This window comes from Eublepharis macularius, chromosome 6 (genome assembly GCF_028583425.1).
Source record: "Eublepharis macularius isolate TG4126 chromosome 6, MPM_Emac_v1.0, whole genome shotgun sequence".
In the NCBI taxonomy this organism is placed as follows: domain Eukaryota; kingdom Metazoa; phylum Chordata; class Lepidosauria; order Squamata; family Eublepharidae; genus Eublepharis; species Eublepharis macularius.
In genome coordinates this window covers 39,513,960-39,527,784 of record NC_072795.1, presented here as the reverse complement: position 1 = coordinate 39,527,784, position 13,825 = coordinate 39,513,960, and positions in this window count along the sequence as shown.

Below are 13,825 nucleotides of genomic sequence, written 5' to 3'. Positions count from 1 at the left end.
ACGTCGCACAAAACTCATGCGAGAAAACGCGCTATTTCACATTTTCACGTTTTCCCCACAAGATGGCGCAACGTTCCGGAGGCAGGTAAGCCGTCTGGAAACGGCCCAGGTTAGAGGTTGGTCTGGGAGGCCAAAAAAGCCCTGAAAAAACACTTATTCCAGTTCCAGAATTTGACTATCTACCTGAAACTTTTCCAGTTTGAGGGACTGCCATTATAGTCCAGGAACTGTCATCCTAGACCATGGGGACAGAGAATCCCATCCTTAGCTGGTTTACTCAGAAATCAGTTCCATTTTATTCAATAAGTCTTATTCCTAGGAGAGAGCATTGCATAGGGTTGCCAACCTCCAGTTGAGGCCAGGCGATGTCCTGGAATTACAAATGATCTCCAAACAACACAGATTACTTCCCCTGGAGAAAAAGGCTGTTGTGGAGGGTGGACTCAGCATTATATCCTACTGAGGTCCTTCCTCTTCCCAAATTCTATCCTCTCCAATCTCCACACACAAAATCTTCAGGAATTTCCCAACCCAAAGTCAGTAACCTTAGTATTGCTGCCAATTCTACTTCCAGGCGCTGTGTGTGTCCACTTCCTTGGTTTTTGTGAACTGGACCTTCCCATATCTTGGAAGCTGAGAAGAGTTGGCCTTGGTTAGTAATTGGATGCAAGACCTCCAATGAAGACCAGGATTGCCGAGGCAAGCAGCAGCAAACTACCATTGTTAGTCTCTTGCCATGAAAACCCCACCAGGGGTTTGCCATAAGTCAGCTATGACTTGACTGCACTCTCTGCCACAACCAATGGAGGGAGCAGGTCACTTGTCTTCAGCTGCAAGTGCTGCTTGCCAGTGGCAAGTTCACAAGGAGATCAGGCAATTTGTCACACTAATGAACTGATCCATTCCTGACTCACCACATTCCCTACTTTTGATTATGGAAAAATCACCTGGAGAACTCATTCCTAATGAGGATGGTGGCATCTGTACTCTAGAGTGTCCTATTCCATTTAGCATTTTCATTTTTTTAAGGAAATGACTTACTCTTTCTAGTTTTTTCTCTTTTCTCTTCCTCTTTGCTGTTTGTAGAAACTCTTTTCTGACAGTTGTGTCTTCTAGAACTTAAAAGCACCACTGATGAGAGCTTGTTTGGATATATGTTGCTGCTATCATTAAAAAAAGATTAAACTCTGCCCATGACATATGTCCTAGTTATTAAGGAAAATGTTCTCAGAATATGATGAGCCCATAAATACAATTGATGGATGGCAGAGTTAAGTGTTTAGGTATTTTTTACCTGCTAGCTCTAGGCATGTGGAAACTGTCTTTATGATGCTTATGTTTGCTACAGGAAAGATGGATAAAGTGAATCAGCCGTACTTGTTTATTGTTCTTAAAATCCAGTCTGGCATTACATTTCACATAACTGCTCAATCCTTGACCAGTACCAGACAGTGGAAGCCCCTTCTGTCTTAAAAGATATTCACAGAATTTGCATTCCCTGTTGTTCTGGAGGGTCAGTTTCATGTTGAACTTAGCCATAAAACTTCTCACACTGTCCCTGGTTCCTTTTGAAGTAAGAGTCTGACATGTAAGAAAAAATATTACTCTCCTTATATAGCTTTATATGATTCATTTTCTCAGTATTGAGGATCTATTTGGGGTGAGTGTCAGGGAGATTTTTCTTTTCTGGAAAGGAGACCACTACAAGAAGCTAAAGTAGCTCATTTGTCAATAGCATTGAGAAATGTTGGTGTGACTGAAAATACGCATTGGTAAAATGTGATGGGAAGAAGCCTGAGTTGTTTTAGGGTTGTTAGACGGCTTGATGAGGAATTCACCCTGAAAATTTTCATGATTCAGAGGGAAGCAAGGAGGTGTTTGGCCTGTTCTAGGATCTGAGTGAATAACTACCAGATTCACAGTCTCTTAATGTTTTTAGTTACTCAGGGTGGAGTGGGGGGGGCACAGATGCTGTGTGTTTAGGATTGGAACTTCAGATACAAAATTTAGCTACAGAAAGGAACAGGTGGCAGTGAAGAGTGGGGCTGAGGCAACTGGTTATGGTGTTAAATAAGGTTTTAAACTCTTCACCTACATACTGTTCCTCAGTTTTAAAAAAAATCCTGCAGTATATCTTTTTTCTCTTGGGCTTCAAGGACTCTGGGAAAAATTTTGACTGGGAAAACAGCAGGAATACAGGAATATGATTTTTTTTTCAAAGCAAAGCTCCGCTTCAGCATCACCTAATGCACCACTCCCTGTGGACACTTTTTGCCAGTTCAATTACATATTTCAGATCCATTCATTGATTTCTCCAGAATCTGGTGTCATTTGACCCTCAAATAGTTTTTTCTGTCTTCCTTGGAGAGACTTCTTGTAGTAGAGACTTCTGATATATTTTAGCATAATGTGGAACCCTGTCAATTAACTGTAGCATCCTTTTTCTAGCCAGCTAAAGCAGTAAACAAGCAGCTAGTCCAATATGTTGAAAAATCTTTTTTAAGCACACATTACATCCTCAGTGTTTTCTTTCATGCTAGCAGATGCCATATGGAAAAATCTACTTTCTTCTGTACTTTTCCATTATATATTGCTGATTCTACTGCACAGTTATGGTGGGTTTCAAACTCAGTTCTTGGACTGTGAATGAATAACATCTTGCACAACTCTCTACCTACCGGCTTCCTTTACTATCATTGGCATTCTGCATTTCAAAGACTTGAATGAGTTACGGACAGTGAAGATTTGTAAATAATTCCATGTTTGTAAATGAATGGACTCTGTATTTTTGTACTTTTGTATTTATATTGTATAATCAATTATGTATTTATTCACACTAGCACTTTTGCACTTTGCACTTCAAAAATTGAAAAATTGAGTAATATACATAATTAACTTTACAGTTGTGGATCCCTGGTCTTGTTTCAGTTCTGTGAAACTGGGCAGATCATGATAGGGAGAGCAGGGTTACTGCAGGGTTACATCAGTGCTTAGTTCTTGTGGCCCCTTCTTACATGCCCAGGGAAATGTCGATTGCCTCTTTGGGGACAGGAAACAATTTTCCCCAGACTAGTTTGGCTAGGGATCCTGATGGTGTTTTGCCATCTTCTTCACATGGAGCAGGGGGTCACTGGGTGTTTGTGTGGGGGGAGGTAGTTGTGAATTTCCTACATTGTACAGGGGGGTGGACTAGATGACCCTAAAGGTACCTTCCAACCCTATGATTCTATGATTTTATGATTCCATGACTGGAGTAAGTTTGCTTAGGATTTCATGGTAAGTATATTGAAAGCATGCCCTAAACATACTGCAGAATCCTTTTCAGCACACAAAGGTTCCACAGAAAATTAATCCATGTGGACAGGCTTCCCTGTAGGTAGAAAACTTGAGAACCACATTTCTAATCTATCCACTTTCTGAGTCCCAAAATACTGAACAATAGGGCTATACAATTCGGTATCCTTGAGGTGAATATATCCCCAAATAATACCTTATTGGATAATTCTTGGATAATTCCAGATACATTTGGGCATACCAAAGATTGGATTCCCAAATATACCCAAATTGATGGTTGTTGGGGGTTTTCCGGGCTGTATTGCCGTGGTCTACAATACAGCAATACAGCCCGGAAAACCCCCAACAACCATCGTTCTCCGGCCGTGAAAGCCTTCGACAATACATTATACCCAAATTGTTCAAGTTTATCCAGGAATCACAGTGCTGATCATTTTAAAGCAGGCTGTCTTCTCCTTTCTTGTTTTTTATCTTGGCTTTATCCCAAGGAAACAAGGGAGAGGAGGAGAAAGGCCAGGAGGGAAGAGGTGTCAGTGAGTTACTGACCAAGAACTCTAGCCAGTCACAAGGACTCTTTAATAGGAGAACATTTTTTCAAATTCTTTTCAAGAACATAAAAGCAAGACTGGATCAGAGCAGACTCTGTTTTAGAGTGAGAGTTCCAGAAAGTTTGCTGTTGAGTGCTTTCAGCCTCTAGCAGCTCTGGGAGTCTGCCTTTTGAATTATTTCCTTTTGGATTCTTCAACTTTTGGACTACTTTGCCTGCCTGGAGGAACTGCTGCCTGGTTTGAGAAGTTATTCTTTGCCTGTTTTTTTTAGGAAGGACAGGGGTTGGCCTGGGACAGGGTAAGGGAAAGGAACAGTTTTTCTTTCCTTTTAAACTTTCTTTTAAAACTTTGTTCAATTGTTTTTTTTCTCTGTGGGTGGCTTTTTCTTGTTTTCTCAGTTGGTGGTTGTGTAATACTTGTTTCTATTGTGGCGGGGAAAGGTTTTTTTGTTTTTGTTTTTTGGCTTGTTGATATTTGGTCATGGTTAAACCATTTTTAAAGAGTTGTATATTTTAAGAGTTGCTATTGTTGTTCTGCACTTATTATTGTTGCCTCTAATGGACTTCATTGGGGGAGGGCTCTTATACCAACTTACTGTGTGAGTTCCTACTTGCCTTTGTCAGGTGGCTGGCTGTGGTTTTGCCAGGTTGGTGGTTCTGCTGCTGTATGGTTAATGTGTTGGTACTTAGTTCTGTTCTGTTGTGTTACCACATTGACTCTGGGTCTGCCTGGCTTTTGTGAGTGACACTGGTTCTTTTGGACTTGTAACATTGTCCCATGCTTCATTTTGGTTCTGCTGCGATTCTCTAGTTTGGTGTTGGTTCTGTTTGACTTTGTTGGTTCAGCTTGCATTGGGACATGCTTTTGGTCAAGATTTGCCTCTGTATGTTTGATTGAGATTTCCTTCTCCGGGAAATCCTTGGAATCCCCTCCCCCCTGGAAACAATGGAGAGTGGCTGGGACCCATAAGGTTGGACTCCTTGGTCCAATTTTCTTGAAACATGGGGGCGGGGTCTGTAGTGTACAAGAAGGACTAGGTTCCTTTTGAATTTGATGAAAATTGCACAAATATTGCCTCCTGCCCCCACAATAGGTTCCACCATAAAGAATAATGAAGCCAAATGTATTTGGATTCCCAAACAAAACCTCGATCCAAATACTATACTGGTAGCTTTGGATCCAAATATAAGAAATACCAAATATATATGGTATTTCAAATGTCTACATCTGAATAATGCCATTTTTTTGTGCATACCCCTATGGAGCTAGACATTATGGAGTTATGTACTGATTAATAATGTGTTACAGATTGGAATTTCCCATTCTGTTCCTTGCTGAGTATGGATGAAAACAGCCAGCCATTTACCTGGTAGCAATTTATCACAATATGTACACAAACCACTTTGAAATTCAATCACCTGTGTCATTCTGCCAACTAGCAAGGAAAATTTTACAAAACTTAAGCACCCTGTTGCGAAGTGTAGGGATGCCAAGGACAGGCAAAATTCTCCTTACTACTTGGCAGGACAATATAGAAAACCAATTTATCAAGGGGTAAATGCACATCTCACTGATGCCACAGAGGAAATTATAATCTGTATTCTCTATGAAGCTTCAGATTTTCTTTGGATGTCCATATTTCTATACACTGTTTAGTTTTCATTTCATGGCTTCATGAGCAACAGTTGCTGCTGTTTTCAGTATTTTGCATATAAATTGAAAGTAGATTATTGCAAAGTTCCCCCTACTGCATGAGCATTTACCATCACTATGAGGTGGCCCAACAAATGGATAGAACTTTATGGTGGATACATTTTGAACAAGAGGCTAAACGCTAGCTTTTAGAAAACAGCTAGACATGGTCCTCACCATGCTAAGAACACTGAATCTACCCTAAAGCTTTGAACCTGAATGATACACAATGACATTTGTTGTGCTGAAAAGTTCCTGGGCCTGCTAGACATGACTAATGTCTTCCCCAGATAGTAACCAATAATGGGGTCAACTCAGTGAAATATCTGGGTAGAGGCAAAAACAGGGGAGTCTTTTTTTGTATTTTTTTTTATTTTTAATATCTATCATAAAAAACTACAAAAGACTCCAAAAGTACAAGAGGGGGGGAAAAGGGAAGGGGGGACTGGAAAAAAGGGAAGAGCAACATACAAACAACAAACGCTACACTACATGTCTTGTATTCCCTTCATGCTGCAATTTTTCTTAAAAGTTAACTTTCTAATATGCTATCAGATTGGTAGATCTTATACAATACAGACTATATTCAGGATCAGGTTTTCCTCCCCCCCCCCTACGTCTCGGTCTCAGTTCTCTCTGAGCACCTGGAGCAGCTGCGCCCGCTCTCTCCTCCCCCCCACTTTCCCCTTCAGACTTTGGACTTTCTTCTTGCTGGAACTCCTGATGGTTGAACAAAAAGTCTGTCAGCTGCGCTTCCGATGTAATCTTGTAGGTTTGATTCTTATATCTAAACCAGACGCCTTCTGGAAACAACCATTTATATTTTACATCACATTTCCTCAAGAAAGCCGCAAGTCCTTTATACTTAAATCTTCTTTTACGAGCCAAAAATGGAACATCCTTCAATATTTTAACCTTATTGCCCAAATAATCCAAGTCCACATTGTACGAATTATATAAGATGGTGTCCCAAATCTTCTTAGATGAAAAGTCAATAATAATCTCGCGAGGCAGCTGACGCTTCATTACATACTTTGAAGATGTCCGCCGGACTTCCAAAATATCGCTTTTTAACTCTTCTTTAGTTGCCTTTGCGAATGACGCCAAAAGTCCAGACATCAAATCTTTTAAATTTTCACTTTGCTCCTCTTTTATATTCTGAAGACGCAGTACCATTTGGGCACGGTCTACTTGCAATCCTATTATTTGATTCTCCAAAAGCTTCACTTCCTTGCTTGTTGCTTTCATGAGTACTGCGTTCTCGTGTGCAGACTGCTCTGCTCCGGTCGCTGTTTCTTTAATAGTTTTCACTTCGCTTTCCACTGAATCAACCTTTTGCCCCATTTCATTCAGTTTCGCTACAAAGGGCTGCACAGCATCAAAGACTGTTCGTCTCACCATCTCTTCCAAAGTTTCCCCCTTCCCCTGTAACGTCGCCATTACCGATTTACTCATTGCTGGGCTCTGCTTTTTCATCGCCATCTTAGGGGGGGGGGGGTGCCAGCTAAGTTCCAAAACTCCATGAAGGGGAAGAAATCCGCACCTTCTTAGCTTCAGCTCCCACCAATCCTTCGCATATGCTTAGAAATCAGAAGGGATTCGCTTACTTACAGGTCTTCACCTTAAATCTGCTTATTGCCGTTCTCCATGGCCCGGCTGCACGCGAAGTGCAGCGCAAGTCTGCCGGCCTCCGTTGGAGCAAACGGGCAATTTACCCCCTGCATTGCTTTCAGGGGGTTCTTCCCGCCGCGCTCCGGACCCCGTCTCCCTCACTGGGAGTCCTGGGGGTTAACCCTCGCGGGTCAACTGCCCGGTCAGGCTGCTCGGACGTTTCCTCCCGGACCTGTGGAGAGGAGTGTCTGACATGGCTGGGAAAACGAAACGGAAAAAAACAGGGGAGTCCTTTGTGCCTTTGTATCAGGACTTGATCCTACCCCATCATCAGGATTCTGAAAACACACAGACTGGGTTGGACTGTGAACCTCATTAAGAGACCACCATAGAAAATATGGAGAAACTTGCCCAACCCGAGGTCATGAATAGGGGTATGCAGGGGTTTCCCGCTTTGGGTTTCCCCCTTTGGGTTTACCTGAAGCAGGAAAACAATCTGGAATACCCCGAAACTCAAACCGGCAAGCCGCTTTGGGATTCAGGTATTTAAACCACTTCGGTATGCTCCGTAAAGATTCGGAGCACACCAAAGTGAAAGAGCTGGGGGAAGCTTTGTCCCAGCCCAGCCCAGCCCCCACCCCCTTGCTCCAGCTGACTGGCAATGTCCACTAGTAAGCCGGAGCAACGGGCAAACATAAAGCACCCTCCACATTGCTCGAGAGCAGCACGCAGGTCGCTTTAAAATTTAACCCCCACCCCCTTGCTCCAGCTGACTAGAGGTGCCTGCCAGTCAGCTGGAGCAATGGGAAAACTTAAAGCACCCTCCATGCTACTCGAGAGCCCCCTCCGTGGGCCAGATGAAGTTTAAAGGACCCCCTTCCCTTTATGTGTGAATAAGTGCAAATACAGTTATAACAGAGAGATAAAGACATACTTAAGTGCTGTTGGTTTTAAAAAGCAAGGTAGTTGAGTCATATTTGGGAGACCTAGCTTCAGTTCTCCATTGTGCCATGCAAATGCTGGTCTTGTGCCAGTCACATGCTCTCGTAAGTAAATAAATAAAAACTGTTCCATAGTTCTGGAATTCGAAACTATTCAATGACATTGATCAGAAGTAGTTTGAGGATGGACAAACTGTGCAGTACAGAAGACAGCACTTGTCTTCATAACACATAATTACTGCATGGAGGTTTCTGTCATTTCTAGGTTTAAAAAGGGATTACGCAAATACATGGAAGAGGGATCTATCAAAGACTACTATCCATCATAGCTAAATGAAAACTGAAAGTAATACCTGATTCTGGGGACTAACAGGAGAAGGATGTTGTTTTTGTTTCCTCTATCAGAATTTCCAAGAAGCATTTGGTTGGCCCAGAATGGAAAGAGAATGCTGGGCTAAATCAGCCTTTTGTCTTCTGATTTTACTATTTACATTATATATTTTTATTTATTGTATTTTACTTCATTTCTATCCTGCCTTTCTCCACAATAAAGACCCAGAGCAGTTACATTGTCCTCTTCTCCTCCATGCTATCTTTGCAATAATGCTGTGAGGTAGGCTAGGCTGAAAGTGTGTGGCTGGCCGAAGGTCACCCAGCAAGCTTCCATGCAGAGTGGGGATTGGTTCTCCCAGATCCTAGTCCAACATTCTAACCACCTCACCACACTGGCTCTAAACATTAATATTCAGACAGAATTTTTTAAAAAAAAAATTATTGCATGTTCTGTTGTGGATCAGGTCTGTCATGTTAGTATGTGCCTTCTTAGAAAGAAATCATTGGCTCTATTACCATCTTTGCAGGTTATTCTATAGCATTTTCTTTCTGAACCACATTTATAAATATCATTAAGAACAGGCTGTGCTTATTGATTCAGATCCTTTTCACTTAAGGCCAAGCTGAGACAGGTCAGAACTTTTTATTGAAAAGAGTCTTCTTGTAAAACTGTCTTGTGGAGATAATGGTCAGTGGATCATTCTATATTTATAAGTTTTCAGCAGCATATTCATAAAGTAGCCCTCTCTAGAAGACTGGAGAAGTTTCTGAATTGCAAATCCAACAATACAATCCTAAGCAAAGTTATGCCCTTATTAGTTGATTGACTCCAGTGGATTTATTAGGAAGCAACTCTTTATAAGATTGCACTTAGAGATGGACACAAACTGAAATATGAACCAAAATTAAGCACAAACCAGGCCAGTTTGTGGTTTGCAAACCAGTGGTTCATCAGATCCCATTTCTGACGAACTACCATGAACTTTAGGCTGGTTCATTTGGTTCATTTTTTGGTTCGTCATTGCAGACAGCCTGTTGCCAATCAATCAGTTTCCTAGGAAACAGGGGATGGACTTCCTGCAGACCTGCTGACCCAGAAGTGACCTTCTGCTGGCCCAGAAGTGACCTTCAGCTGACCCAGAAGTGATGATTTTCTGACCTGGATGTGACATTTTCACGAACCAAACAAACCGTTTCATGATCTAGGGGCAGGTTTGTGAAAGTTTGTGGTTCATGGTTCGTGAAATTTGATGAACCACTAACCACATGGTTTGGTTTTTCCCCAGTTCGTGCCCATCTCTAATTGCACTGTAAGTCACTAGCAAGAATTAAAACTCAGGTCCTCTGCACATGGAAACCACAGAATAGGAAGTCCATAGATCAGAGCATAGACTAAGCTCCTCTCTGTCACCACAGAGACCTCTGAACAGCTACATGAGAATCCAGAGGGTCAGGAAGACAGTCATGTAGGGATTGTTTTTGGTAACTGGCAGGCAAAGAATGGGGACAGGGTGAGTAGGCCATCTCACCCTGCTTCCTCCGCCACACGACACCAGCTTTGCAGGATCGTCTTCCTGGTTTCCATTCCTTCTCTTCAAGCAGCAAGCTGTACAGCTCCTGGCTACATGCTATTAGGGCTGCAACTCCCAGTTAGGAAATTTCTGGAGATTTCAGGGCAGCCTGAGGAGGGTTGAGTTTGGGGAGGGGAAGGAGCTCAGCAAGGATGCAATGCCATAGAGTCCATCCTTGAAACCTGCCATTTTCTCCAGGAGAGCTGATCTTTGTAGCCTGGAGATCAGTTAATTGCTAGAGAATTTCAAGTCCCAACTGGAAACTGTCAGCCTTAAATGCTATGCAGACTCAACTTGTGCTGCTGTACCATGTCCTGTAATATTCCTCTTTGTCCAATGCTCTAAAAGTATTCATACTTTGACTTCTGTAGAGCTCTAGATACCAAAATATGTGGTTATGGCTGCTAGTTTAAATGAATAAACAATTAGTGAAGTTTAGATCTATCAGTGACTGTCAGCCATAATTGTTAAATGGAACCTCCATGTTCAGAGGCAGGAGACATCTGTACCAAACACTAAATCCAGAGGAGTTAACCATGTTAGTCTGTAGTAACAAGATAGTAAAGAGTCCAGTAGCACCTTTAAGACTAACCAACTTTACTGTATCATAAGCTTTCAAGAACTACAGTTCTCTTTGTCAGATACATCTGATGAAGAGAACTGTGGTTCTTGAAAGCTTTTGCTACAGTAAAGTTAGTTAGTCTTAAAGGTGCTACTGGACTCTGTACCAAACACTGGAGATGAAAAATAGGGTTGGCTTGTATCTCATGCACACTTACTAAAATAGCATATTAAGAGACCTGCTGGATCTAGTCCAGCATCCTGATTCTCACAGTAGTCGGCAAGATGTCCCAGAAGTCTTAGAAGAGCAGAGGCTTATACTTCCTCCAGGTGTTGCTGCCCAGAAACTTGTATTCAGAGGTACATTACCACTAAACATGGAGGTTCTGTTAGCCATCTTGGTCTAATTCCCTTTTAAAGCTATCTATACTAATGGCCATCATCACCCAGGGCAGTGAATTCCACACGTTAACTATGCATTGTGCAAAGAAGCACTTTCTTTTAGTTGTCCTGAACAAGGGTCTGCAGTTGGCCATACGTGGTTGGAACAAGAATCCATTTGTTACGTTCTTCACTGGTCCTCCTGAGTTCCCACCTGCTATCTACTTCATTCACAAGACAAAGCAATATAAAAGCAATATTACATTGCTTATATACATATCTATATGTCATTGTCTATAAAGGCTCATTTCACTACTTACAAATTAGTGGCAAAACTTTTTTAAAAAATATACTGTCTGACTGAGGATTAATGTAGTGTCTGAGTGAGGGCTCCTCATTGTTACTGTATCTTATATACTAATAGCCAGTGGTTCTGATCTGTGGATACTTAAATCCAGAGATTGGAGCTATGAACAGACAAGACAGATCTTCCTACATACCTGAAAAATGCCCCAGGTTTGCAGGAAAAAAATGATTTTTTAAAAAAAAACACTGGTGGGTTAAATCCCCCCAAATAATTGAAGCAGAGCCTGTAGATTTAAGGAACAAATGTCCTCTGTGGCCATTAAAAGATCTTAATCTTCCTTCCCTACTGAAACTAAGCCTGTATGTGTGTCTATGTGCTGTCAAGTTGCAATCAACCTATGGCGACCCTAGCAAGGGGCTGTCAAGGTAAGTGGGAAGCAAAGGTGGTTTGCCAGTGCCTTCCTCTGCAGAGTTTTCCTTAGTGGTTGCCCATCCAAATACTGATCCTGCTTAACTTCCAAGATCTGATGAGCTCGGGTTATATCATGCCACTTTCCCTCCCTTGAAAAGCCTAAGCACATATAAATGAAATGTTTATTTCCCATCTCATTCTACTCCTTTTATTTTCTCCCTTATGTCAAATCAGATTTTTAGATTGTGGCTCTCTACAGGGACCTGTCTTCAATAATAAATAATAATAAAATCAATACATCTAATTATAAACACGGTCAAATCTGTGGATACTTAAATCCAGAGATCTGAAAAATGCTCCAGATTTCCAGAAAATTTAAAAAGTTGGGCATTCACCCCTCGCACTCAAATAATAGAAGCAGCAAATGTTCCTTTAAGAAATTAATACTCACAGTGGCTATTGCTAGGCAATCACAATGATATTGCCAAGCTTCAATCCTTGTTTTCTCTCAGTAAAAGGCAAGGGTCTCTTTTCAAGGTTGTTTTGGCCTTTTAGAGAGGACTCATTGGGATCAGGCCCAGCACAAACCACTGAGCGACTTGCTACCACATGACTAGCATGACACACTGCTTGCTACTGTTCAACAGCAGTCCCCCCCCCACATACTGGGATCTCTAAGACCTGGATTTGAATCCCCATTCTACCATGGAAGCTCATTGGGTAACCTTGTGCCAGTTAAACATCCTCAGCCTAACTTACTCCACAGGGTCATTGTGAGGATAAAATGGAGGAAAGGTTTCCCCATTGAGGACAATGGTATGGTATAAATAATGTAAATAAATATAGCTGAAGATGGGGAGGCAGACCAATGGTGGTGGGAAGGAGAAAAGGAAGTAGAGAAAGGTGAGGATATAAGAGTTGCCAAGAGGAAGGAAAAGTGGAAATTATGTGGGGAGGGGAATACAGGAGGAAATGAAATGTCTCCTGGCAAGTCCTGGTTAGACATGGGCACGAACAGCATTATGAATGGAAAAAACCCACGAACATCCCATTCGTTTGTTCGTGAAGAAGACATTCATGAGGCTCCACTCTAAACAAACAAGTGGTCATTGCAAGCCTTGTTTGTTGCCTTCATCAGCCATTCGTCAAGCCAGACAGTCTGGGGCCTTTCAATCAATTCCCCTGGCAACAGTAGGGACTGAACTCTGTCTGAACTCCTGGCATACCTTCTGGCTTCAACCCCTCAAAGTAGCTTCCACCAGAGAGTCCCGTTTTTGCCACTGTGAAGAGAAAATGACAACAAAGGGAATGACTCATGGATCGTGCCTTTCCCGGGGTTCAATCTCTCTGAAACTTGGGGGTCTTTGGAGGACAGTAAGGACTATTTCCCCTGCAAATTTGGTGGGTATTGGACATTGGGAAGGTCAGTTTGTAACCCCTCAAAGTAGCTGCCTTCCAACAGGCAGTTCCATTTTTGCCACTGTGAAGAGAAAATGACAGCAAAGAGGGGGATACATGGATCATGCCTTTCCTGGGGTGCAATCTCTCTGAAACTTGGGGGGGGGGGTCTTCAGAGGACAGTGAGGACTATGTCCCCTGCAAATTTGGTGGGTATTGGACATTTGGAAGGTCAGTTTGTGGGACTTCCGGTTTGGGATCCATGGAGGTCTAACGCAGCTCCAATAGTGGAGCTGACCGGGCTGCCGTTTCCAGCGGCCGGTGGGGCAAATTCAGCCCGTGGCCACCTGCTCCCAGGCGGGGAACAGGCAAAGAACGCTCAAGTACCTCAGGGCGCGTTGATCTCGGGTGAGTGGGGGTTCTGCGCTAAGGATTCTCTCTCGTCCCTTGAGGTCCCACCCTAAGACAGGTCGGCATAAATCTCTGCGGCAGATCCGGGGCCAGTGCGACTGGCATAAGATCTTCATACCCAAGCTTCAGCAGGGGAAATTAATTTCGGAAGAAAATTTGGAATCGAAGCAGTGATTACAACCCAGAAAGACGTGTGAAAAGGTAAAGATCACTATCTCTCAAACCGGGACAGACTGTTTAAAGTAATGAGGCTTTAAAGTGAACTTTTAAACTGCAGCAGTTGGACTATATTGAGAAAAAGATCCGGCAAGAATTTGATTAGAAAAAGGACTAAGTTAAAGAAAGTTATTGAAGAAAATAGATAAT